This window comes from Canis lupus, chromosome 29, assembly GCF_011100685.1.
Source record: "Canis lupus familiaris isolate Mischka breed German Shepherd chromosome 29, alternate assembly UU_Cfam_GSD_1.0, whole genome shotgun sequence".
Classification (NCBI taxonomy): domain Eukaryota; kingdom Metazoa; phylum Chordata; class Mammalia; order Carnivora; family Canidae; genus Canis; species Canis lupus.
The window spans coordinates 31,838,372-31,863,176 of NC_049250.1; the positions used below are offsets into that span (position 1 = coordinate 31,838,372).

The following is a 24,805-nucleotide window of genomic DNA, read 5'->3' on the forward strand; positions in this document are numbered from 1 at the left end:
GTGGGTAGTGTTCAAATCCAAATTTGTTTCCATACCTTGTGTTCTTTGCACAGTGTAGTGCCGGTATTCACAAAGAGTTTTATGAATTTCATCCATAACAAAACAACAAACCAGAATATCCAATTTTGTATTGGTAAAATAATCTAGTATGTGAGCAGGATAGGGTTGGGTGGACACAACTTATCTTATAGTCACCTTTCCCTTTAACCTCACATACATTTCCACTGTCATCCCATGCACACTCCTAAGGAAGTACTGGACCCTTTTAGTATGGAATTCACAACAAATAGGTAATCTTTATCTTCTACCTTTTATGTCTTTTAAAAATAAAGTAAATACAATTGGGACAATAAACCAAAGATTTATTTCTAGCAAAGAGGAAGCGATGAAATAAATACTACTAAAAACTGTATTACTGACATTACACAGTGCAGGATGTGCTGAAACTGTTGTAAGTGTTTTACATATATTAAATTATTAATTCCTTAACAACCCTGAGAACTAGATGTGCTGTCATTAATCCTACTTTAAAGATGAAGATACTGAGGCACAGCTAATTCCCCAAGGCTGTCTAGGCATGTAGATGATCTGATTTATAGAATAAAGATCTCCTGTCCTCACTACTCCTCTTCCTAAATCCAGACCTCCATCCAAGTGAAGTGTAGGTATATTTTCCACAAGATCTACTGGACCCTTGAAGGAGGTTAAGTCTTTTCTTCTGGCTGCCTTTTTTCTATCAGAGTATTTGCCTCTGATCCCCATTCCCTGATAACTGACACTAGGATAAAATCTTCTTTACCATATGACACCGTCTCCTTAGCAAAGGGTATGTTCTTCCCTTTTATCCATAAAGAAATAAATTCTGCAGCACTCTTGCTGGAAATAAACTGGGTAAGGGAATGGGTTTATTTTTTTAAGAATTCAAAAAAATCATATTGCTGTTTATATTACTTTGACTTTGTGGAATCTTTTGCCCTTTTAATTTTTTAAATTAAATTCAATTAGCCAACATATAACTGATCACTAGTTTCAGATACAGTTTTCTGTGATGCATCAGTTTCATATAACACTCAGTGCTCATCACATCAAGTGCCCTCCTTAATGCCCATCACCCAGCTACCCCATCCCTCCCACTCACCTCCCCTTCAGCAACCTTCACATTCTTTCACAGAATTAAGAGAGTCTTATGAGTTGTCTCCTTCTCTGATTTTTTTCCCATTCAGTTTTTTTCTCCCTTCCTTCATGGTCCTCTGCACTATTTCTAATATTCTGCATATGAGTGAAACAGTATAATAATTGTCTTTCTCCAATTGAGTCTTTTCACTTAGCATAATACTCTCCAGTTCCATCCACGTCAGTATAAATGGTAGATATTCATCCCTTCTTATGGCTGTGATATATATATATATATATATATATATATATATATATATATATCACATCTTTTTTATCCATTTATCTGTAAAAGGATGTCTCGGCTACTTCCATAGTTTGGCTTTTGTAGGCACTGCTGCTATGAACATTGGGGTGCAGATGCTCCTTCGTTTTACTACATCTATATCTTTGAGGTAAATACCCAGTAGTGCTATTGCTGGGTCATAGGGTAGCTCCATTTTTAACTTCTTGAGGAACCTCCATATCGTTTTCCAGAGTGGCTTCATCAGGTTGCATTACCAACAGTGTGAGAGGTTCCCCTTTTTCCACATCCTGGCCAACATTTGTTGTTTCCTGTCTTGTCAATTTTAGTCATGCTCACCAGTGTAAAGTCGTATCTCTCTGTGGTTTTGATTTCTATTTCCCTGATGTCAAGTGATGTTGAACATTTTTTCATGTGTCTGTTGGCCATTTGTAGGTCTTCTTTGCAGAAATGTCTGTTCGTGTCTTCTGCCCATTTTTTGACTGGATTATTTGTTTTTTGGGGTGTTGAGTTTGGTAAATTCTTTATAGATCTTGGATACTATCTCTTTATCTCATATGTCATTTGCAAGTATCTTCTCCCATTCTGTAGGTTGCCTTTAAAGTAACCTAATGAAGCTTGTAAAATGTGTCTTCTTGTGTTTGTTTCTTTTTTCTTATGTCTTTGCTTCTAATTAGTCACTGCAAAGAAAATATTTTTCTCTCTTACTTTGCCTTTTAGTTCATTAGGTTAAATGAACTCTCATCATGAGCACCTGAGAGCATCTGAAAAAAAAGATAAGTGAAGGAACCTTTTTCATAACTATACTCCATTAAATCCTCACCATTGAGCTGTGGATCTCTTGCCTGCAAGAAGACAGTATAGAGACTTGTCAGAGTTTCAGATATTTTATACAGTGACACATTCACATATATACTAAAGGCAGAAAAGAGAGGGAGCATTTCCTAACATGCACCTAGTACATAGAAGCCATTTAGCAGAAATATATTGAAGATTAGAAAAATGAGTGGTCACAGAGGAACACTTTAAATGCTTCCTTGTTCTAGTTAGTTCAGAAAAAGTTTCAAGAAAAAACTTTGTTCCTTGTATGGCTTAAGTTAATGAGATATTGGAGGTATTTTTGTTTCATACAGGATTGAAGTGTCATAGCTTGTGGCAATAGGAAGAGCACTTAAAGAATCCTAGATTCAAGTCCTAGTTGCAACACTGACTAGATATTCATTCATTTACTCCTCCATTCATTAGGAATGTTTATTAGGCATCTACTCTGTGCTAGACACTCTTCCAGGGCTCAGATGATAGTCATAATGTCTGATATCATGCACTCAATATCCTGTAGAGAAAGATAGACAAGAGATAAGATACATAAGCAAAATATATTATAGAGATAATCACTAAACAGTGAAAGAGGATAAGAATCCTTAGGGGTGGGTGGTGTTAAAAATTTTAGGCAAGAAAGCTAGGGAAAGACTGAAAAAATGTCTTCTAGTTTTTGAATTTGAATTAAAAACCTGAAAAATGTTGAGGGCCTAATGCAAGATGCTTAATCTTTTTGCACTTAGTTTCCTCATCTGTAATTTGGGAAGGGATATTATTTAATGGTATTAAATTGAACAGTCCATGACAAAACATCTAGCTAAATAATAGCACCCAACTGGTACTCTTCAGAGTTGTCTTTTTAATGCCCCAGTTCAGAGTCAGAACCACAGATGATTTTAAATGCTTTAAAAGAGAGAGAGATTTAACTGAGCCATTTAATCCTGGGGAAGATTATTTTGGCCTCTGATTAGACATTTCAGCATGAATTTCATCTGTAGAGGTGGGCACCTGTGGAGGTGGACTCCTGCAGGCATGTTAAGGTAAGTTTTCATTAGTGATGAGAAGGCAGTCTCAGATTCCAAGGGTGCACATTAAATTTACTGACATATCTGAATGCATAAACTACTGTCAGTGTCAATGGCTCAGGCTACTCATCACTGACGAAAAATGAAGAAGAAAAATTTATGTTTTATTCATTCACTATTAATTTGCATGTGGTTTGATGAGAAAGTAAAGCAATGCAGTCAATAGATGGTGCCAGAGGGTAGGTTCTCACTGCAAAGCTAAAATGAGTGTTGAAAATATTCTTCTTGTGTGAGGATTCTTCTTTTTTCTGTCTGTATTATGCATTTGTCATACACGGTGAATTCTTAACATAAGAAAAATTTAAAACTTTGTGTTAGATTCACATTACAGTACAGAAAACGGATACTTACAAATCTCTGCAAAAACTGTTTAAATATATACATTGCAAATGAATCAGAAGGGAAAATAAAATAATTCCAATGTTTTATAATCACAAGATAAGCATCTTTCATTTAGTAAAAAAAAATACATCATTTGAATATATATCTAATATATGTCATTGAATTAGGAGAACTTGTGTGTGAAATAGTTAAAATTTCAAAATAGACATTTTAGTCATAAGATTAAAAAAGGTAACTACTGAAGTAGATTTGGGGAGCAAAGTAGGTAATGGATTGAGCCAATTATAGTTGAGATGTAGCATAATGTCAGATTCTGTGGATAAAGCTTGGGAAATAAAAGCAAGTAGATTGGGTTAAGGTAATTTAAAAAAGTAGAGAAAAGGTCTGGATATCTTTAATTTCAGAGAATGAGACCATTTCAATGTCTTTGTGTAGAAAGCATCTTAGAATTTTTGCCAGTACCTTCAAGTTTGTATTTCACATGAAAATTGAACACGTTATTAAATCTCAAGAGTCTAGAGTGTCCCGTAAAGATTCTACTGCCTGTGATTACCCATAGGAATCTGAACTTTAAGACAATTTGGTGCCAGATGTGTTTCTACAAGTAGATACAGCATTGTATCATAATTTTAAGAGGAGAGGGAAATTTTAAATTTCTTGCCAAAGAAACTTTGCTATCAAAATTGACCATTTTAAATCAATCTGCTACCCCAAAACTTAAAGATTATTTTCTCTACTATGAGGTTCATTATTCATAGTGGTAAGACTACTTTTCATGATTCCATCACTTCAATGATCATGATTTTAGTTAAAGAAATAAGGATGGTACTATTATGTATGCCAAAGTATGCTCAGAATCACTACTAGTTACTTTGCTACTCACTGAATTAACTATAGTTCTATACTGCTATGGCCGTAGGGTAACTTAGCCCAGGAAAGTTTTATAATAATCCCCTTTCAGTGACTTCTGTAATTCCTCCTACTTCCCATGTTTGTTTAGGTCCAATTCCTTTAATGGCTATGTACTTGACCTGCATGTGTTTTCATCTGAATAAATCCTCCCAAGCAACAGTGTGGCTAGGATTTATAACTCCACATAATGAGTGTAAAACAGCCTGTGTAGTGTGTTTCAATCTATAGAGGGAGTGATTCAATTCTAGATCTGCTTAACTCCAAAACTATTGTTCGATCTATCCCGGGGGTCCATATATTCTGGTTGTTTGGGACAGTCTAGAGTTATGCCCTTCTAATTTAGCATTTGCCCTCCACCAAAGTGTCCTACTTGGGGTGATAAATTATATGGCCACTCTACATCACACTAAGAAACCAGGATCATTTAATCAGAATTCAGACATTGCATCGATTCGCTGGAAAGCAAGAAATGTGGTTTCTACTTTCAGTGCCTTAAAAAAGAAAATCTGAACATCTGTTCAAGTCAGTGTCTACAACGTATTTGCATAAATATCACTGTGTACACCAATTAGTCCGATGCTAAAAACAAACAGGGTATGAAACTTGTGGGTGGGTACTGGAGGTTAATATTAGAAATTTTCGCATGCTAAAAGCAAGATTTTTTTTAGAAAAAACATTGTCCCTGGGTAAAATGTATTAATAAAGATACTCTTCTTCAGGTACTTTTAATTCTCTGCCACTATTTTTTTAATGAGAGTTTATTTGTTTTAGCCAACAGAGTTTTATGAATATTGCCATAAAATGATTATCTATACATAAATATAAGCAAACTGAGGATGAGACCAAAGTCCTTAAATGTCCTGTAGAGCCACACACACGCACTCATCTCAGACTTTGCCTCCTTCTCCCTCCCTTTTGCTCATTCTGCTCCAGCCACTCTAGCTCTCCTGTTCTCTGGAAGCTCTCTTGTTCCACATGGCCTTTGCAATTACTGTTCCCTGTATTTGAAGTGCTTTTCCTTCTGAAATCCTCATACTTTGCTTTCATCTAGGTCTTTGCTCAAATGTCATCTAGTGGAGACCTCTTTAATCTATTTAAAATAGCAACTCTCCCACTTTCCACCTATATTCTGTGCTCCCTCCACTTTAATCTTCATAGAACTTGCACATTCTAACATACTGTATGGTTTACTTGTTTATTATACTTCCCGTCTTTACCCTCTAAAAGATAAGCCGTTTGAAAGTAGATTTTTATTTTGTTTAGCTTTGGCGGGGGGAGGTATTTAGGGTCCATCTTTTTTCACCAATATTAATGCAGTATGTAACACAGTGTCTAGCATATCGTAGGTCCTCAATAAATATTTGTTGACCAAGAGAAGGAAGAAATAGATTATGAATGTACTGAATTTCAGCTTAGTGGTGAATTTCAGCTTAGTGGTGCTTTGACTTGTGTTGGAAATGTGTTCAGATTAGCAGTGTGATCTACTGGTTATCCTTACATTAGCTGTCACTGAGAATCAGCAATGGTTAACACTTGATGTGCACGTATATATGATCGAATCTCACATGATGCTACAAGCTGGATATGAAGTTAAGTAATTTGCCTTTTTCTCAGTGTTTCCAAAGTGTGGGGAGGAGGATCAGTTAAAACCCAGTCAGTTGTTTTTTTATATGTTTTGCTTTGCTTTTCTTATTGTAATGAGACATAATTGCAATGTAACCAAATCTAAGGTGCAAGATTGGTTTTCACTCCTGAATCGTGGATGCAGCCTCATATCCTTTTACTTACACCATGTGAACATAAAGAGCTGCTTTCTGGAGGCTCAAGACTGCTTTCTTTCTAATTTATTGAGGTTCTCATTTCATAGGCAGTATTAATCAGCAACTCTATTGGAAGCCTTGAAAAATAGTTGTTTCCTTGAAATAGCTGTTTCCATTCCTAGGAATATGACCCATCTCATTTCATTTAATCCATGAAGATGGGAATGTGAAGGGAAGTAACATCACAGACTGAATACTGACTGTGTGTTAGACATCCTCAGTCCTCATTTGAACCCAAAGAGATGAGATATTAGTATTCTGACTTCATAGCGAGAGAACCAGCAGTTTAGAAAATAGCTTCCCAGTGCTTGGTAACTAGTAATCATTCAAAAAGTGCCAGTGCCTTTATTTCTTCCGCCATCCCAACATTCTATTATTATACTTGAAAAATGAATGTAAACATATAAACTTACCAAAAATTGAGAGTAGATTTCCAGTAAATTAGAGAAATTGTGAAAATTAAAGAAAGTGTTGTCTATGTATTTTTAAGTATGCTTTAGATGCATATAAAATGAGTAAAAACCCATTATGTCTTACCATGCATTGGGTTTAAGGAACCATATGAGATAAATCAATTGACTATTTTCTCATTTAATATCTGAAGTAGCCTGAAAGATTTTCTCCTCCATTTTGCTTGACTCTGATTATAATTTTATAGCTGAAGTTATTCTAAAACACATAGGACAATGGAAAAAACGTTTAACATGGCAAAAATGAGCTCACTGTAAGCTGCTGATTCAGATTTTACATAATGTTAAAAATTATTTCGGAGACCACATTATGTGAGTGTGAGAAGTTTCAGCTACTGAAACTAAAGATTGTTTGCACTGTACTTTTAAAGCATACTAAAAATCTATAGGCTTCGGGCAGCCCCGGTGGTTTAGCACTGCCTGCAGCCCAGGGCGTGATCCTGGAGACCCGGGATCGAGTCCCAGGTCAGGCTCTCTGTATGATGTCTGCTTCTTCCTCTGCCTGTGTCTCTGCCTCTCTCTCTCTCTGTCTCTATGAATAAATAAATAAAATCTTAAAAAAAGTCTGAAATTTCTACAAAAAAAAAAAATCTGTAGACTTCAACAGACATCTAGCATAGAGTGACAAATCCAGAAATTGCTGTGCTGTTTCAATGGCAACTTCTTCTTTGAATTGTACACCGGTGTTGAATTTTACTCACTCTCTTGCAGCCTCAAAAACTGTCTAGAGCAACACCTAGCACAAAGTAGTTGCTTGTTAAATGTGTTACCATTTGTCAAATTAATTTTCTTTTATTGAAAAACAAAAGACTACACTCTCACGGTAAAAATTTCCAACAACTAAAAAGCATTGCAATAAGAAGGGTATGTCCCTCTCCCCCTAGAATTCCAGCCCTATTGGCAGATGAAAGTGATCAGTCTCCTGGCAGGAAGCATTCATGTGGAAACCTTTCCCCTCACAATACATGAGTATGAGGATTTAAAAGAGTATACATGAGCAAATTTTAAAAGAATGGAAGAGTGTCCATCTGAAGGCTAATGCCATTAACAAATTTCAAGGTGAGGAACCAGAGCAAAGTCCTATTCTGAGAAAACAAAACAAAGCAAACAAACAAGCAAGCAAAACACACTATAATGGATGGGCAAGGAATCACTGAGGCCGTCTTTCCTAAAAATAGGAGAATTAACCAAGGAAGAATAGAGGAGATCCAGGAATTTCAGGTTCAATTCCAGATGAGACTGTGCCACAAGGCTGGAGAGTGGCCAGTCCCAGTGGAAGTAGAGCAAGTCTAACATTTGTTGTAAGCTGATGGGTTGGCTGACCGCCCAGGAGGACTGACCCCCCAGAGCTGATGAAGAGATGGGAGATGAAGCTTCTATGTGTGATCCTAATAATTATAAAAAGATACAAGTAAGTAAAAGTGAAGTAAATAGTGTTATGAACTGAACGTTTATGTCCCCTCAAAATCCACATGCCCAGTGTGATGATCTTAGAGAATTAGGTCATGAGGGCTCCATCCTCATGAATGGGATTAGGGCCTTGTAAAGGGAAACCCAGAGAGCTCTTCCACCGTTTTTGTGAGGGTTCAACAAAAAGTCAGCAATCTGCAAACCCACAAAAGGGGGCTCACCAGAGCCAACTATCCTGGCACCCTGATTTCAGACTTTCAGATTCCAGAACTGTGAGAAGTAGATCTCTGTTGTTTATAAGTCACCTGGCCTATGGTATTTTGTTAGAGTGATCCAAACCGATGAAGACAAGTAGAAAACTAAAATTGATGGGCATTCTGTGTCTAGGGTAATGAAAAGGGGAGGCACTGAGAGAGGAACTGAGGCAAGGACCAAAAAAGGTGACTGTGTCTCGGTCATTCATGTATGAACCAGATTCTTTTTTTGACTTTATGTTTCAGATCGCAGCTAGATATGAGCTCCCTCAAGAGACAATGACTGGGGTGCCCTCATGGCACAGTCATTTGAGTGTTGGACTCTTGGTTTCAGCTCAGGTCATGATCTCAGGGCTGTGGGATGGAGTCCCCAGTCAGGCTCACGAACAGTGCAGAGTCTGCTTGAAATATTCTCTCTTCCCTCTGCCGCTCCCCTTGCTCGTGTGCATCTGGACTTTCTCTTTCTCTTAAATAAGTCTTTTTTTTTTTTTTTTTTTTTAAGAGAGGTAAAGGCTGTCCAGTAAAAAAGGAGTGAAGGGATATCTGTGTTGGCTGACTCTGACTTGCTTCTAGGAAGACCGTTTTCTCCAAGTGGGATGACTGAGAAACACTCCTGGAGAACTCTCCCTTTGAGAGCTAGTGGTTTTAGGTCGTAGCAGCATCCTGTTTACTGACATGATCCCCAGGTTTCCCGGGCAAGGTGCCAGTCAGGCAAAAACAGCAACTTGAGTTCTTTGGGAAGCAGACTCTGAGATGGAAGCTAGCATGAGGGCTGTGGATTAGGCATTGCCTTTGGGATCCACACCTTTCAAAAGGGTTGGAGGGAGCAGGATTAGGTAGAGGGAGAAGTGGAGCCCTGGGCAGGATCAGAAACAACCTCAGCGACCCTGGGGGAAGCTCTGAGGCTGGCACTGTCTGTCCATATTGTTGGACCAGAAATGGTAGGCTTTTCCACTCTTGCCTGAGCAGACATCTGAGGAGCGCCAGCCCCTCAGAGCACGTGCTTGGTCAGTGCGTATCCCTGCACATGAGGCAGTAAGAAGGTGGCTGGCTGGGAGCAGCTCCAGCTGCTGAAGCAAGTTCTTCCTTCCAGGGGATCTAAGCAGTGTCATAATATGCTTGAGACCTCAGAACGTGACACTGATAGAGGCAGCCAGTCCAAGAACAAGAAAAAAAGGACTATAGAATCTGTGAGAATGGCCTAGAAGAACATGGATGATCGAAGCAAACTGTCAGGAAGGAGGTAGATAACCGTTTGGCTTTACGTAGTCTCATGACTATGAACATTATTATTGCCTTTGCCTTTTGTATCAAACATGTTGAAATTTAGAAGGCTGCTGGTTATAAGATCAAATATATATTTGCTTTCCTTATGAATGGTCAAAACTGGAAATTAGATATGTTTGGGAATGGAAGGTAGAGAGGAGTGCCGGAGAGGGCCAGGTTACAAGGTAAAGTGGGAATGTAAACGCCATCTACGTTAATGGACGAGCAAGGGAGAAATAAATGGCTCACATTTACTTGGTTATGATAGAAAAATAAAAATAGTGACGTGACTATATTGAAAGAAAGGACAATTGAGAGGCAGTGATGGTGTAACTGCCTATATTGTAATATGAGAGAATGAAATCAAAAGATATAATGGAAAGCAGCTAAGTCAAGAAAAGCCATAGAATCACATCATTTAAAGAAACACAAGGAACTACCTGGAGGACTTTTTTTTTCTTTTTTTGAATATCATTCACACAAAATGTTACATAATATCAGGTGTACAACATACGTTACAGGACGCTCACTATCTGTGAGTGAGTGAGTGTAGCCCCATCTGTCCCCACGCATCGCTATTACAGTATCAATGACTATAAGGTTCCCTATGCTGGGCCTTTTATTCCTGTTACTCACACATTCCATAACTGGAAGCTTTTATCTCCATTCTCCCCTCACCCATTTGGCCCATCTACCCACTCACCCCCTTCCCTCTGGCAACCACCACTTTGTTCTCTAGCGGTCTGATTCTGCTTTTTGTTCATTTATTGGTTTGTTTTGTTTTTTACATTCCACATATGAGCATAATTGTATGGTATGTGTCTTTCTCTGATTTATTTCATTTGACAATATACCATCTAGGTCCATCCAGGTTGTCACAAATGGCAAAAGTTTTCAAAGCTGTTAAAAATAGTTGTCACTAAGGATCAATACCAAAAGTAGAGAGGAGTGAGGCAGAGAATGATTACTTTTATATATAAGCCACCATTGTATTTAAATTCCTGCATTGTGTATATGCCAAATGTTTTTAAAATTTAAAAGTTCCTTGTGTCTGTTTCTAGAAATTGTCTATGCACATAAAGTAACACTTTTAAGATACATACAATCATTCTTGTTGTTCTGCACCTCATTATGTTATAAAGATTTTTTCTTTATTAGTTTGTTATCCCACAACATCCTATTAAATAAATAGTCTGTAATGTATTTGATTAGTGCCTAATAGGGGACATGTAGACACATTATAGGTTTTCCAAAAATGTTGAATCCATATCCAATCCAATAAATACTATGTGAGAATGCCTATTTCATCTTCTATCCTTTGCTAAAAATATATATTATAAAACTTTCTACCTTTATCAATGGGATATATATATATAGGTGTGTATTTATATATATATATATTCTTACTGATTTATGTGCATTTCTTTAAGTTGAATAAAATTAGCTCATCTTCATCTATTCATAAGTTTTTCCCTGTAATTTGCATAGTCCTATTCCTTGAATATGTACTTGAGTTATTAGCTATTTTCTTTTTTTTTTTTTAAGATTGTATTTATTTATTTGAGAGAGAGAATGAGTGCATACAGAGGAAGAAGGAGAAGCAGACTCCCTCCTGAGCAGAGAGCCCGATGCAGGGCTTGATTCCAGGACCCTGGGAGACCTGAGCTGAAGTGAAGGCAGACCGTTAATAGTCTGAGCCACCCAGGTGCAAGGAGAAGAAGTGGCCAGGAGAGGGAGAAGCAGCCTCCCCATGGAGCAGGGAGCCCAATGCAGGGTTCCATCCCAGGACTCTGGGATTATGACCTGAGCCACAGGCAGATACTTAGCTGATTGAGACACCTAGGTGCCCAAGGTATTAGCTATTTTCTTATTTATCTGTCAACTCTCTTTGCTAGAATAAGTTACCATAATATCATAGTTTTTAATTTTTTATTTGAAATGTGACCATTTTTTATTTATAACTTTAAAAATCATATGTAGAAAAAATTGTGTAGTCTACATAGTATTAACATGCAATCACAGTAATCAATCTTTCAGATTTTTGGCTCTTTGTGTCTTGTTGGGATTCCCTTTCTTAATCTAAGATTGTAAAGAAAATAGAACATGTTCCTTCTAGAACAATTGTGATTATATTTATATTTTTATCATTAAAACCGAGACCCACTTGAAGACATTTTAGAGTTAGAAATAAGGTATTTTCTTCTCTGTCAATTTAGTTGTCCCAACATGATTTATTTCAATAAAACATCTCTTTCTAACTTGCACAAAATGTTACTTTTGCAATATTGGTTAGATGATTTTGCAGCAGTTTCTGAAGTATTATCTAGCTTTTCACTTACACATATCCATATAAACACTCCTACCAACTAGTTTACGTATCATAGCTTTATAATGTGTTTGTTTGTTTTCACATCTGATAGGACTGTTCCCATTCAATATTCCTTTTATTTCTACCCCCTTTCCCCACTCACCCAAAATCATATCTGTTCTTACATATTTATATTTCCTCTTTATCTGTGGATCACCTCTAAAGTCTCTCAATGTAATGTTTAGAATTTTATTGTTTGCTTGCTTTTGGAGGGGGAGGGAGTACTATGTCAGATTTATAAATGCAAACAGAAGAATCAGTAACTTTACAATGTGGAGTTTGTCTATCCAAGAATAAAGTATACGGGGCTGTTTAGTCAAATACTCATTTAGGGGTTATAGTATGAAATTTGTGCATCAATCATCATAAATGTGATTGACACATAATTTTTACTTAGATTTTTCTTGTGGCTATATCTTTATCAGGTGTTGGTTTCAATGAGGTTTGGAGTTTTAAAGTTTTTTTCTAATTTCCATAAGTTCTGAATCTGTGTAAATAATAGTAGAAACGTCTGTTCCATGGAAATCTGGTTGGTGATATTTATTTGAGAGAGAGGGAGAATGTGAGCAGAGGCAGGGACAGAGAAAGAGGGAGAGGGATAAGCAGACTCCTGGCTCAGTAGGGAGCCCAACTCCTCTGGCCCCATCCCAGGACCCTTGACATGAGCCGAAGTCAAACACTTAGCCAACTGAGCGACCCCGGTGCCCCTAAATATTCCTTCTGAAGAAAAGATACCTGTTGTAAATTTTCAAATTTATGTACATAGAGTAGAACATGGAGAATTATTTTTTCTCTTTATTTCTTCATTAATGTTTCTAACTGATTTTTCCTTTTGTTTCATAATTAGTTTATTAAGTAGCTTATCTAATTTATCATTTCTTACAAAGAATCACATGCTGGATTTAGGTATTAATTCTACAGTATTCATTACCTTCTAAATGACATTAATTTCTACCTTCATTAGTTTTTCTTATGTTTCATTAGACTCATTTTAGTTTAGTTTTAGTGTTTTTTTAGTTTACTAATTAATTCATGTAATCTGTATTTTCTTTTTTTTTGTATTTTCTTATTTAGATGTGTAGTATTTAAAACTATGAATTTTCCTATAGTGACAACTTCTTAGACCTATATTATAGGTTCTGCTTTTTAGTGTTTTTTACTCATTCTATTTTAGACATTCTATAATTTTGTTTTTTCTTTTTCTTATATTCCAGGTTTTTATTTGAAGATATTTTTAAGGGGATTTTATTTATTTATTTTTGTATATTTTTTTTACTGGAGTTCGATTTGCCAACATATAGCATAACACCCAGTGCTCATCCCGTCAAGTGCCCCCCTCAGTGCCCATCACCCAGTCACCCCAACCTCCCTCCCACCTCCCCTTCCACTACCTCTTGTTCATTTTCCAGAGTTAGGAGTCTCTCATGTTCCATCACCCTCTCTGATATTTCCCACTCATTTTCTCTCTTTTCTCCTTTATTCCCTTTCACTATTTTTCATATTCCCCAAATGGATAAGACCATATAATGTTTGTCCTTCTTTTATTGACTTACTTCATTCAACATAATACCCTCCAGTTCTATCCATGTTGAAGCAAATGGTGGGTATTTGTCATTTCTAATGGCTGAGGAATATTCCATTGTATACATAGACCACATCTTCTGTATCCATTCATCTTTCGATGGACACTGAGGCTCCTTCCACAGTTTGGCTATTGTGGACATTGCTGCTAGAAACATCGGGGTGCAGGTGTCCTACCATTTCACTGCATCTGTATCTTTGGGGTAAATCCCCAGCAGTGCAATTGCTGGGTCGTAGGGCAGTTCTATTTTTAACTCTTTGAGGAACCTCCACACAGTTTTCCAGAGTGGCTGCACCAGTTCACATTCCCACCAACAGTGCAAGAGGGTTCCCCTTTCTCCACATCTTCTCCAACATTTGTTGTTTCCTGTCTTGTTAATTTTCACCATTCTCACTGGTGTGAGGTGGTATCTCATTGTGCTTTTGATTGGTATTTCCCTGATGGCAAGTGATGTGGAGCATTTTCTCATGTGCTTGTTGGCCATGTCTATGTCTTCCTCTGTGAGATTTCTCTTCATGTCTTTTGCCCATTTCATGATTGGATTGTTTGATTCTTTGCTGTTGAGTTTAATAAGTTCGTTATAGATCTTGGATATTGAAGGGGATTTTAGTTTTTGATTTTTTATTTGAAACTGTAATCAGAGAACCAGGTATATATTATTTGTAAATTATGGAATTTGCTGAAGTTATAATTGAAGCTTACTATAGAATAGATTTTGAATATATGTCTAAGAAAATTTGAAAAGAAGGTGCATATTTTATGTTCAGGGTATAGCATTTAACATATTCATGTACACCTAAAATGCCTTTTACTGTATGAATTTTATTTTATACATGTAGCCTATCAATTCTCATCGTTTTGGGCCTGTTTGATGGGCCATAGATCAAGAAATATGAATTTAAGTCCCCCACTTTTTGGATAAATCTATTTCATTCTGTTAGGGTTTCTCTTCCATTTTTGCTGTATGAATTTTGGATGACAAATCTTTATTGTGATGTATACAGTTTATGTAGTCCCATCTTGTTTAATGATTTGGCCTTCAAATCAAGCATGATTTTTATTATTGTAACAATCTCTCTATTCTTTTGTGTGAATGTGTCCAGTATTAATTTTTAGACTTTCTGAGTTCTCTTAGTATAGGCATGGATATCATTTATAGCAATAGGGTTTTTCTTTTAACATCTTTTTCTTTCATTACATACATTTTTTGAGGAACAACAGAGAACCTCACCTAATTGTATGCTCATATATTTCTTGATTTTGCTCCTTTTGTTCCCAGATAAACTGGCCTGGCTAGCATAGAAGGAATTCTGAAAAATTTATTTCTCTCTTTTCCTTGAGCTGAAGCAGCTCTATTTAGTCATGTTCAGATTTTTCTTTTATTCTCTTCTTGTGGACCCACACTAATTATAGGTATCCAAATTTAAAAGTTGATTTCTTCATGATCTTACAAGACCTCCAATTTCAGTTCTCACAAAAACAAAAGTGCCCACCCAGAAATTTATGAGCTATGAAACCCATGATTTAACCTGTGACCTCTCTTCCAGCTCCCTTAACTTCACTCAGTTACTTCTCCTCTTAAATATACTCATGTAAATAAATAAACATACATACATAAATAAATAAATAAATAAATAAATAAATAAATAAATAAATAAAAATACACTCACGTCTCTCAATCCTTAAAATATTTTAATGGTTTCTCATTGCTCCCGGGATAAAGTGCAAACTCCTTCACATGGTTTATCATGCCTTTCATGATAAGAACATGCTTTCATTTCTGACCTTGCTTCTATAAACTGCTTGTACTCTATGCTATGCCCACACTAATACACATTTTAGCTTTGTTATTAGTTTATGAATCTTATTTCGATCTGTATCTGAACAATGTGTAAAAAATAATTTCAAGGCAAAGAAATGTTGTCTACTGACTAGATTTTTGAGGATATTAAAAAATTATTGTTACTATTTGTAGGTGTTATGATAGTATTGTGGTTTGGTTAAACAAAAAATTTTATTCTTTAGTTATGCATGCTGAAATACTTATGGAAAACATAAAGTAACATCTGGATTTGGTTCAAAATAATCTGGGGTGGGACAGTAGATAAAAAACAAAGTTGTTTTGAGCTGATAATTATTTAAGCCGGATGATGGGTGTGTGGTATTCATTACACTAATCTCTTGACTTCTGCTTATGTTTGAAACTTCCCGTAGTAAAAAATAAAGAAGAGCTCAGGTCTTGATTAAGCCATCTGATTTAAGCTATTTTTCAGCTCTCTTATATCATCAAATGAGAGATCATGCTGAAAGGAACCATCTGGTAAGAAAAAATGGAAAGCAATACCGGACCAGTTTTTGCTTAATCTAGTAGTTTTTGGAATGTAGATGTGTTTGGGCTTAGCACACTGAGAACCAGCAGCCACCTTAATGGCACAAGCATTGACAGACGTTGGAACCACATGTTTTCTTGGTAAAGCAAAGATAACAGAACTTTGATTTTGCCAACCATGGGGGATTCTATTCTTACAACGGGAATTAGCTTTAGCATACCGTAACACATTTTGCACTGCTCTGAAATACCCATTTTTCTCTCTGTTGGCTTCTTGGCCTATGTTAGTTATTTCTGAGAAGCACCAGTGAAGGTGCTCTCTTGAAAAAGGGCTTTCATATTCATTCACATGAACAAAACATATATATGAAATGAGTGTACATGTGTTCACAGACCCACACACATACCTAGGGTCTGAGGCTGTAACAGTGAATCCCCCTCCATAAGCGAGGTTAGAATTTGAGAGACAGGGTGGGGTGGAAAGGCATGAAAAATGGATACAAAGCAGTTCTTCATACTGCCCCCCCGTATGTTTCTCCTCAAGAGCTGGAAAAAAAAAAATCTTATACCTGAGTCCCATCTAAAATCAAATGAATCAGAATCTCTGAAGATGTGATCAAATGTGTTTTTAAAATTTCCCCAGGTGATACCAATGTATCACATATTGTAGCAAGTATTGAGAATACTAATAAGAGGTTAACTTTGCAAACCTTGATCTGAGATCAGACGAGAGACTTTTCTTTACCATCTTGCCTTCCATCGCTACTTCTAGCTCCCCACTCCCAGATCACATAAGATGGAAAAAGGAGTTAAAAGAAATGGGAAGTTGATGGTGCTTGGAGTTCATTCGTTTATTTATTGTACAAACACTTATTGAGTATCCATTTTGTGCTCTGTACTGGGCACTCTGGTAATTGGTAATAATACAAAATTAATAAGTCACTGTCTCTGTTTATTGGGAGAGACAGGTAAATAATCTAATTACAAACCTTCATGCTAAGTGCTGAGTAGTGAAGATAAATTTAAGTTAGACAGGTAAAAGGGAGGTAGAGTAGGTTTATTTGAACAGAGAGATCGTGTCTCTCTCTCCTTTTTTTATTTTAATTTAATTTATTTGTGACAAGGTGGGTGAATGACCAATAGAACCTTTAACTTTGATCTTCTAATTTTTAAAAATATTTTTCCACTGCCTTTGTATTTCCTATAAACTGCTAATTAAATCTAGAGACTTGATCAGGTTCAGGTTCAAGTTTTGACAGGAATACTTTACAGTATTGGAGTACTTCCATCAAGACACTAATGCAATTTGTCCCTCTTTTTGGATTTTAAGGCCATTTATGATCATTGCCTGAATCTAGTGTTTCATCAGGACTCCAAAATGTTGATTTTCTATTATTTCTTCTTAATTTATTTGCTATAAAATTTCTCTGAAAAATTTTCTCTGATCAGCTCTAGCTCTGCTGCACTGCAGTGAGTTTAGGAAAATCAAGATAAATGCTTGACTGTTTATCAGTTTTCAAAATAATGAGTTGGTTTTTTAATATCATTTAAAGGTGACTGATGAAGCATTTTTCCTACCATCATTATGAACTCATGTTTTTAAATATTTAATGTTTTTAATCTATTACATCTATTCTTTTTTTCCCCCTTCAAACAATTCCAACTTTAATCAGTGAGAACCACTTCAAGTTAGCTCTAATTTTAGATGATCTGAGTCGTCTGATGGCTTCTTTGTTTCTGGTATCACAGAATGGAACTAGCCTATCTTGTACCTTTACTGATCCACATCCAAAATAAGCCAGCCTTCCAAGTGCCTTAGTAGGCAGTGGTGCATAGGGATCCCTTCTGAAGCCATGCACCTATATTCATAAACACTGCAGAAGATATGGTGCTTTTCTGAGACTGAATTGGGAAGAATGGCTATTTCCACAGAGGCTTTGGCGAATATGGCGCTCTGTGAGGAAATAGTGTCTTTGCGACATGCATTCCTCCCTCAGCCTTCTCATTACTATGTTTGACTTTTAGGCAAATATTTATAGGCTGTCACCTTTCTCCCATGGCTTACCTCCTTAGATGAAGAAAAGACATGTGCTACTAGCAGGTAGTTATTTTATAAATTACTACCACTGCATACCATGGAAGTCTGTGTCTGTCAAGGTATATGATGATCAGAAAATGTTTATTGACTAGTCACTGTGTTAGACACAGGGGACTCAACATGATTAAAACTTTGTCTCACATTGTTCTTTCAGCTCATTTCAGCAGAGCTGGAGCTACTGTGGGAGCCCAGGGGAAAAACTAATAAATTCTGCTTGAGTGAAAAAAAGATGTGTTCATGGAGTAAGAAGTTTTTGAGTAAAGGTCTTGAAGGGAATAAAACCCTGGGATGCATGTAAGGGTAGGATGTTGGAGAAGAGGATGTAGGCTATCATTTAAAACAGAGCAGCAGGATAAAGACCCAGTGATTTCAAAGTCGAAAGGGTATTTGATCCATGTGGTTGCAGTATAAAGTGCCAAGTTTCTACAGGGCGGAAGTTCAAATATTATGCCAAGAGAACACTTTGGATCAGATTGTTAAGGCAGTGAGGCCACCTTCAGAATTGTTCTCTAAACTTGGGTAATTACAGTGGGAAGTAAAAAGAGAAGCAGATTGTTGAGACACTGTATAAAGTAGTCATCATGGTGGATGAATGTGGGTGAGGATTTTAAAGATGACAAAGTTATTTTACTTATGATGACTGATATAGCTTGGTTTATAATGGAGTGAGACCAAACGAGGGTTAGAGTTCAGGAAGGATCCAGTAAGACAATAATATAAGAGAATAATATTAATGAACTTAACAAAATTGGACAACATAAAGAAGCCAAGAAGTAAACAAGAGAGAATCAGAGAGATTCACTAATAAATGAGTTATTTGGAAGGAGCACTGGTTGAGGTTAAGTGATTTCTTCAACATTTCATTTATTCATTTATAAGAATGAATCATCACATTTACTCACATTTACTCTTTCTGCCCCGAGATCAGTCTTCTCAGCATAATATTCAAACATCCACCGGGCACTTTATACTGCAAGCACACAGAGATCAACTACTCTTTCAACTCTAAGATCACTGTAATGTTCATGGTACTGTACTATATGCAAGAAACATGAACTTGGTCTTGCCCTTGGAGCTGTTACAATACAGTGGTAAGTCACAGCTAGCAGGTGATAGAAAGCTGGGAATAGAAGCCAGAATTCCCAGTGTACTGTTGGTTTTGTCACACCATCCCTGCTCTGTCCCATCTCACAGGGTCTACTCCTCACTCCTCCTCACTCTTAGACTCTGTATTTTAAACCAAAAGTAACATAGTATTTGCCCCCTTTTGCTAAATGTTGACATTACATCTGCTTGGGCAGAGCCATTTGGGTGTTACCATTTTGGAACACTCCTATGCTTCTAACCATGTTTATGATCAACTCTGTCTAAAGTCAATATTAAGGATTTATAATAGTCTCTCAATATAAGAGGACAGTTCACCTTTTGTAATCCAGGCCTCAAGGACATGGCATGCTTCCATCACTACTAGAGTAAGTATGTCTAATTTTTGACCTGGCTCCATACCATACACTAGTAAATGACAATGTCTTTTAAAAATTACGTAATTATTAAATAAGCATGACTTCATTTATTTTCTACCAGACACTAACTTTAAATACTTTACTTCTTAATGCATCTCTGTAAATAGAGCAGTTGGCAAACTAAAGTGTGCATTTAAACTGATTCTTAGTCCTTTCATTCTTTTTATATTCATCTTCCTTAATTTAGTCTCAAAACACCCCTAGGCGGTTGGTGCTGACTCTTGCTTATTTGATATCAAAATTCTTGAGAGCCTGTTCCTCTACAGCAGGGTTTAATTTTCTCACTTTAAGACATCTTCTTTAACTATTTCCTACTGAGAAAAAAGAAAAACCCATCTTCTTCCAACTCTTGCACTGATTCCCCACTGCTGTTGGGATCCTGGTATGGAAACTATGCTCAAGATCAGTTCTAACTTTTCTCCCCTGAGGAGACACTTAAAGGACTTCAAAGATTTTTTTGTGTAGTTTTTATGCTTCTCCCATTTAAGGAATTATTCATAATTCTTTCTGCCTGGCGTTCAACTCATTTTGAACACAATGCATGTAAACCAGTTATCAATTATGATTGGACTCTCCCTGTAGAAAAAGCTTCAGGAAAGAAACATCAGGGTTCTTATATTTTTTAAAGAATTGACTCCAAAAAAAGTAAGAATTTTAATGATGTAGTCTCACCAAGAAGTTACGGTTTCTAAAAATGCATTTATCTAATTCTGTTGGAGAAAATCACTAAGACCTTGCTTTATACAAGTTGGCTATGGTATCAGAAAAGAGTTACAAAATTTATAGAACTGAGCAAGGACTCCGAGGTTTGACAGATCAGGTTTCTCATTTGCAGGTGATCACACTGAGGTCCACAGAGGATTATGCAGGTTTCTGTGGAGGGCTGGGTTTAGACCTAGATTTCTGTTCCCTGCCCACTGTTCTCTCTATTCTTACTATATTCTTCAACATCAGTCTAAATGTTCCCTCCTCTTGTAGTTCTCTCTGGGCTCTTTGTAATTCTTTCACAGCCAAATTGCACAGTTGGGATGATTATACAGGACTTTATAAGTACTAAAAAGGTCACTTTTATTATCATTATCTTATCGAGACTGAATAATCCTGGTGGAGAGGACAATTTATCTTTTACCCTAACATTTTTTTTTTCTTTTTGGCATATACTGGGTACTCAATAAATAAATTCTAGGGGTTGATATTTGACTCAGGGAACAAATATTTGATAATATTCATACCTCAAGGACAAATAACACCATATTCAAGCGTCTTTTCCTTTGGAAGGCTAACTTTGTCTTCACTGTCAAATCTAATATTTCATGGTTATGGACACTTAGAAAAAGTCTGCCTTTTCCAGTTTCCCGCTTTCTATAGATGCTGTGCTACCTGTATGCTTTGTTTTAGTTCACAGACATCGGATGGTCTTTTCTTTATGAAACAGTGGTGATAGGAGATATTATATCTTAATGTCCTTACCTGAAAGAATATTTTCCATTTTGGAGTTTTTCTGAACCAGGAATCCTAAAGTCAATGAATCGCTAATCTAGAAATACAGATATTGAATTTGGGTTGCTTATACTGTGATATTAGAGTGTAGCTCATTCTTTGCTCCAAAGTGATTGCAAGATTTTGTAGATGTCCACATGGCAGAAATAAGTTTTAGTTTGTGGATTACATGAAATGTGCAAAGCCTGATTGTAAGCACAGTGTTTTTTTTCCCTGTAAGATTTTTATGAGCATGTTGCAATCAAAACCATATCCCAAATCCCATGTCCCAAATAACATTTCATCAGATGAGCAGACGGATTTTACAGTGAATCCATGAGATATCTGAATCTCTCTCTCTCCATGGCTTTCAGTATGTTATGCTTAATAGCAGATGACAGTGTAAGGTCCCCACCAGATCCTAAAACAGTGTGATGGATTCTTCTAAGCTAAATAATAGCTAATTATGCCATAGGTAAGTCTCAACCAAATTATTATTAAGGACTTTCTGTGCAAGTTATGGGGGAACACAAAATGAATGCAGAAGTTGTAATTCTTTCAAAATGTTGTCAGGTGCATAGGCTTGATTGCATATACATGGATAAGTATCACACAATTTTGCATTTTGGAGGAAGAAATGAGGAATTAAGGAAATGAAGAAGCAGAAAGATTTCATCAAGGTGGAGACATTTGAGTTCAGCCTCTATGGCTGTTTTTACTTGTTTTTCTCCAGCTCTCCATGTCCTGGATTAAATTTGCTCTTGGTTAGCCCTATTAAATAGATTAAAAAAGAGTTAAAATTTTGACATTAGTAAAATGCATTATGAATAATATAATTCCATTCTTTTCAGACAGTACTAAATATAGATTGGAGATGAACTAAACAGTTAAACCTGGTCAAGGTACTACTAATAATCTTAAAAGTCAGTAAAAAGAAAGTATGGTATGTGAAAATAAGGAGAGATTACTATGTAAGAAATATTATTTTGTAGTATGAAAAATAAATTGCCTATTTCTTAATAATCACACCAAAAGATCTAATTAAATTATTAATCAAGATTGCTTCTGAATGGAAAATGCTTAAAACCAGCAGCATGTATTGATATTTTATGCAATAAAAGAAAATACAAGATGCAATTACTTCAGCTACTTTCTCAGTCAAAAGTTTTTAAGGAAAACTTAGAGCAATGGCTAGCCTGGCTCCCATATGAGATGCCTTTTTTATGACATTTTGAACGTACCTTCAATGCATGTACTTCTAGTTTATATTATTAGCCTGAACTACTTTCCTTTTACACACTTCAGATAGCATTTTTCAAGAAATAAAGACATACAGCACAAGTAGAAAATAAAAACACTTTACAGTTCTCCATTTATGGGAGGTTGAACTTCTTTGGATTGCTGGAGCTATAGATTTTTCAGAATGTGTTCTTTGGGAGTGAAGTCAACTGATATTACTTTTCTCTCAAATTATCAGCCCACTGAAAAAACAAAATCATTAGTTCCAAATTTCAAAGTCCATCTATATTGTAAGCTATACAAAACCACTTTGGTTTTCTTACTTTTGTTTAATGTTGTCTCTATAAGAATGTGCACCTCCTAATCATTATGGCTTATTGTCAGCTATGTGGATTTCCTTCTTCTATACACAAGACCTCCTCTGTCCTACACAATGTATAGCATTTTTTAATACAACCAACAAGTGTGTAATAAAGAATTCAAAAGGAGGCTACAAAGGGTCGGAAAAAGTACTTGAATCTCCTTCAACGCAGAGTTCTTTCTTGAGACTCTTCCATTATTTTCACATTTCCTGAGGAAATGGAATGCTGAGCTAACATTAGCATGTTCAAGAAATAATGGCAACAGCTGTCATTTATTGAAGATATGAAACTTCTGCAAAGTCACTCTGCCAGGCACACTTGCATTTATTCAATAAATATGTATTGAGTACCCACTATGTATGTGGTAGGATAGAAGGAATTAGGAAAAGGAAAGTGAATGATAACGGCCCTCAAGGAACTTAGAATCAAATATTTAAAAAGTTGTATCCAAGGCAATCATGAAGATAGGAAGTGAGAATTATGGAAGCAGAGACTACCTTGAGGCAAAGCTTTCTGGAGAAGTTGAGGATTGAGCTGCTTGAAGATTAGATGATTTGCACATACAGATAAAGAGAAATGACACTGTAAACAGAGAAGTTGTGTGAATAGAGTATTGATGGAAAAAGAGTATATGATATTTGTCTAAGGAACTACAGATAATTTGGCAATGAGGGGGTTAGGCCTGGCAAGAGTTAAGGCTGGGAAGTAGGTAGAGTTAAAGTCATGACAGACTGGTATGACATGTTAAGATATTTATATTTTATCCCAGAGGTTTGGGAAGCCAGTCAAGAGTTTCAAAAGTTCTGCATAGCTTATATGCATATCTTATATACATGTCAGGGTGGAGTTTGTATTTCTGAGATAGTATTAGGTAGGGCTGCCAAAACAAATTACCGTAGACTGGGTGACTTAAACAGCAGAAATTTATTTTCTCACAGTTCTAAAGGCTAGAAGTCCAAGATCAGGATGATGGTAAGGTGGATGTCAAATCTGAGGTCTCTTTCCTTGGCTTTTAGATGGCCACCATATCACTGTGTGCTTACATGACCTCTTCTTTGTGCTTGAACAGAGAGAGAGAGACACAGAAAGAGAGAGAGAAAGCTCTCTGGTATTTCTTCTTACAGGGGCACTATTCCCATTAGGAGGCCCCCACCCTCATGACATCATCTAACTTTAATTACATCCCAAAGACTCCATCTCCAAATATAACATCATAATGGGGGTGAGAGCTTCAACACATGAATTTGACAGGGGTGGAAGTGTGGTGTGAGGTGTGTGTGGGGGAGGGTGGATGGAATACAAACGTTCAGTCCATAGCAGGAGAGAAAAAGGCTGTTATAGTAATCAAGAGGCAAGATAATGAGACTTTGAGCTAGAACTGGTAAGAACTGGTAAGATACACAGACAAAAGGAATATGAGAGTAAGTATGTAGTGAAATGAATGGATTTTGGTGATTGACTGGAGCTGAGGGAGAAAAAGCAGTTTGGTTTTTTTGTTGTTGTTGTTGTTTTGTTGTGGTGGTGGTGTGTTTTTGTTGTTGTTGTTTTTGGGTTTTTTTTGTTTTGTTTTTTTTGTTTTTTTTTGAGCTCCATAATCACCCATCAACTCCAGGCCACCAGGTGAGGCAACGCCCTTACCCAACTCCTACCTGTTTCTACACTGCTGCCCCTCACCACACTGCCTTACTCAGAACTTTCCAGCCAAAATTCAGCAGCTTCTTTCAAGTACCTGATTCTTTCCCACTTCAGTAATTTATATATTATAGAGAAGAAAATAGTATACAAATAAACACAACCCAATACACTAAGCACCACTGAATCACAGAAGAGGAAGCATCTGCTATGACTCAACATTTGCTTTTCTAAAAATTGAAGCATTGTGCTTGGATTGTGCAATAGATAACTACTAAACCAATGAGAAAATAAAGGTTTAGAGCCCAACACTCAAAAATTTCATTAGGGGCCTATTTTTTTAAATGCTAATAAGAACCTAATAAGAATGGTGGCATTATTTATATGTACTAATAGTT

The 24,805-nt window shown here is 36.4% G+C and overlaps 2 protein-coding genes across 23 annotated transcripts in view; one reads left to right on the forward strand and one right to left on the reverse strand.

The window, feature by feature from the left end:
• The window catches only part of RALYL (RALY RNA binding protein like), a 714,416-nt gene that overhangs the window by 449,292 nt on the left and 240,319 nt on the right, over positions 1-24,805 (forward strand). For 2 of the 22 annotated variants that reach the window (XM_038579646.1, XM_038579648.1), the window contains exon 1: positions 24,021-24,156. The exons of 18 other annotated variants lie outside the window; for them this stretch is intronic. The gene's annotated coding sequence lies outside the window, so the exon portion shown is untranslated. Of the gene's footprint in view, positions 1-24,020; positions 24,167-24,805 lie in introns of those variants that run through there. 2 more of the 22 variants (XM_038579647.1, XM_038579649.1) reach the window with 1 other exon arrangement.
• The window catches only part of LOC119866730, an 87,157-nt gene that overhangs the window by 14,245 nt on the left and 48,107 nt on the right, over positions 1-24,805 (reverse strand). The gene's annotated exons all lie outside the window — the stretch shown is intronic.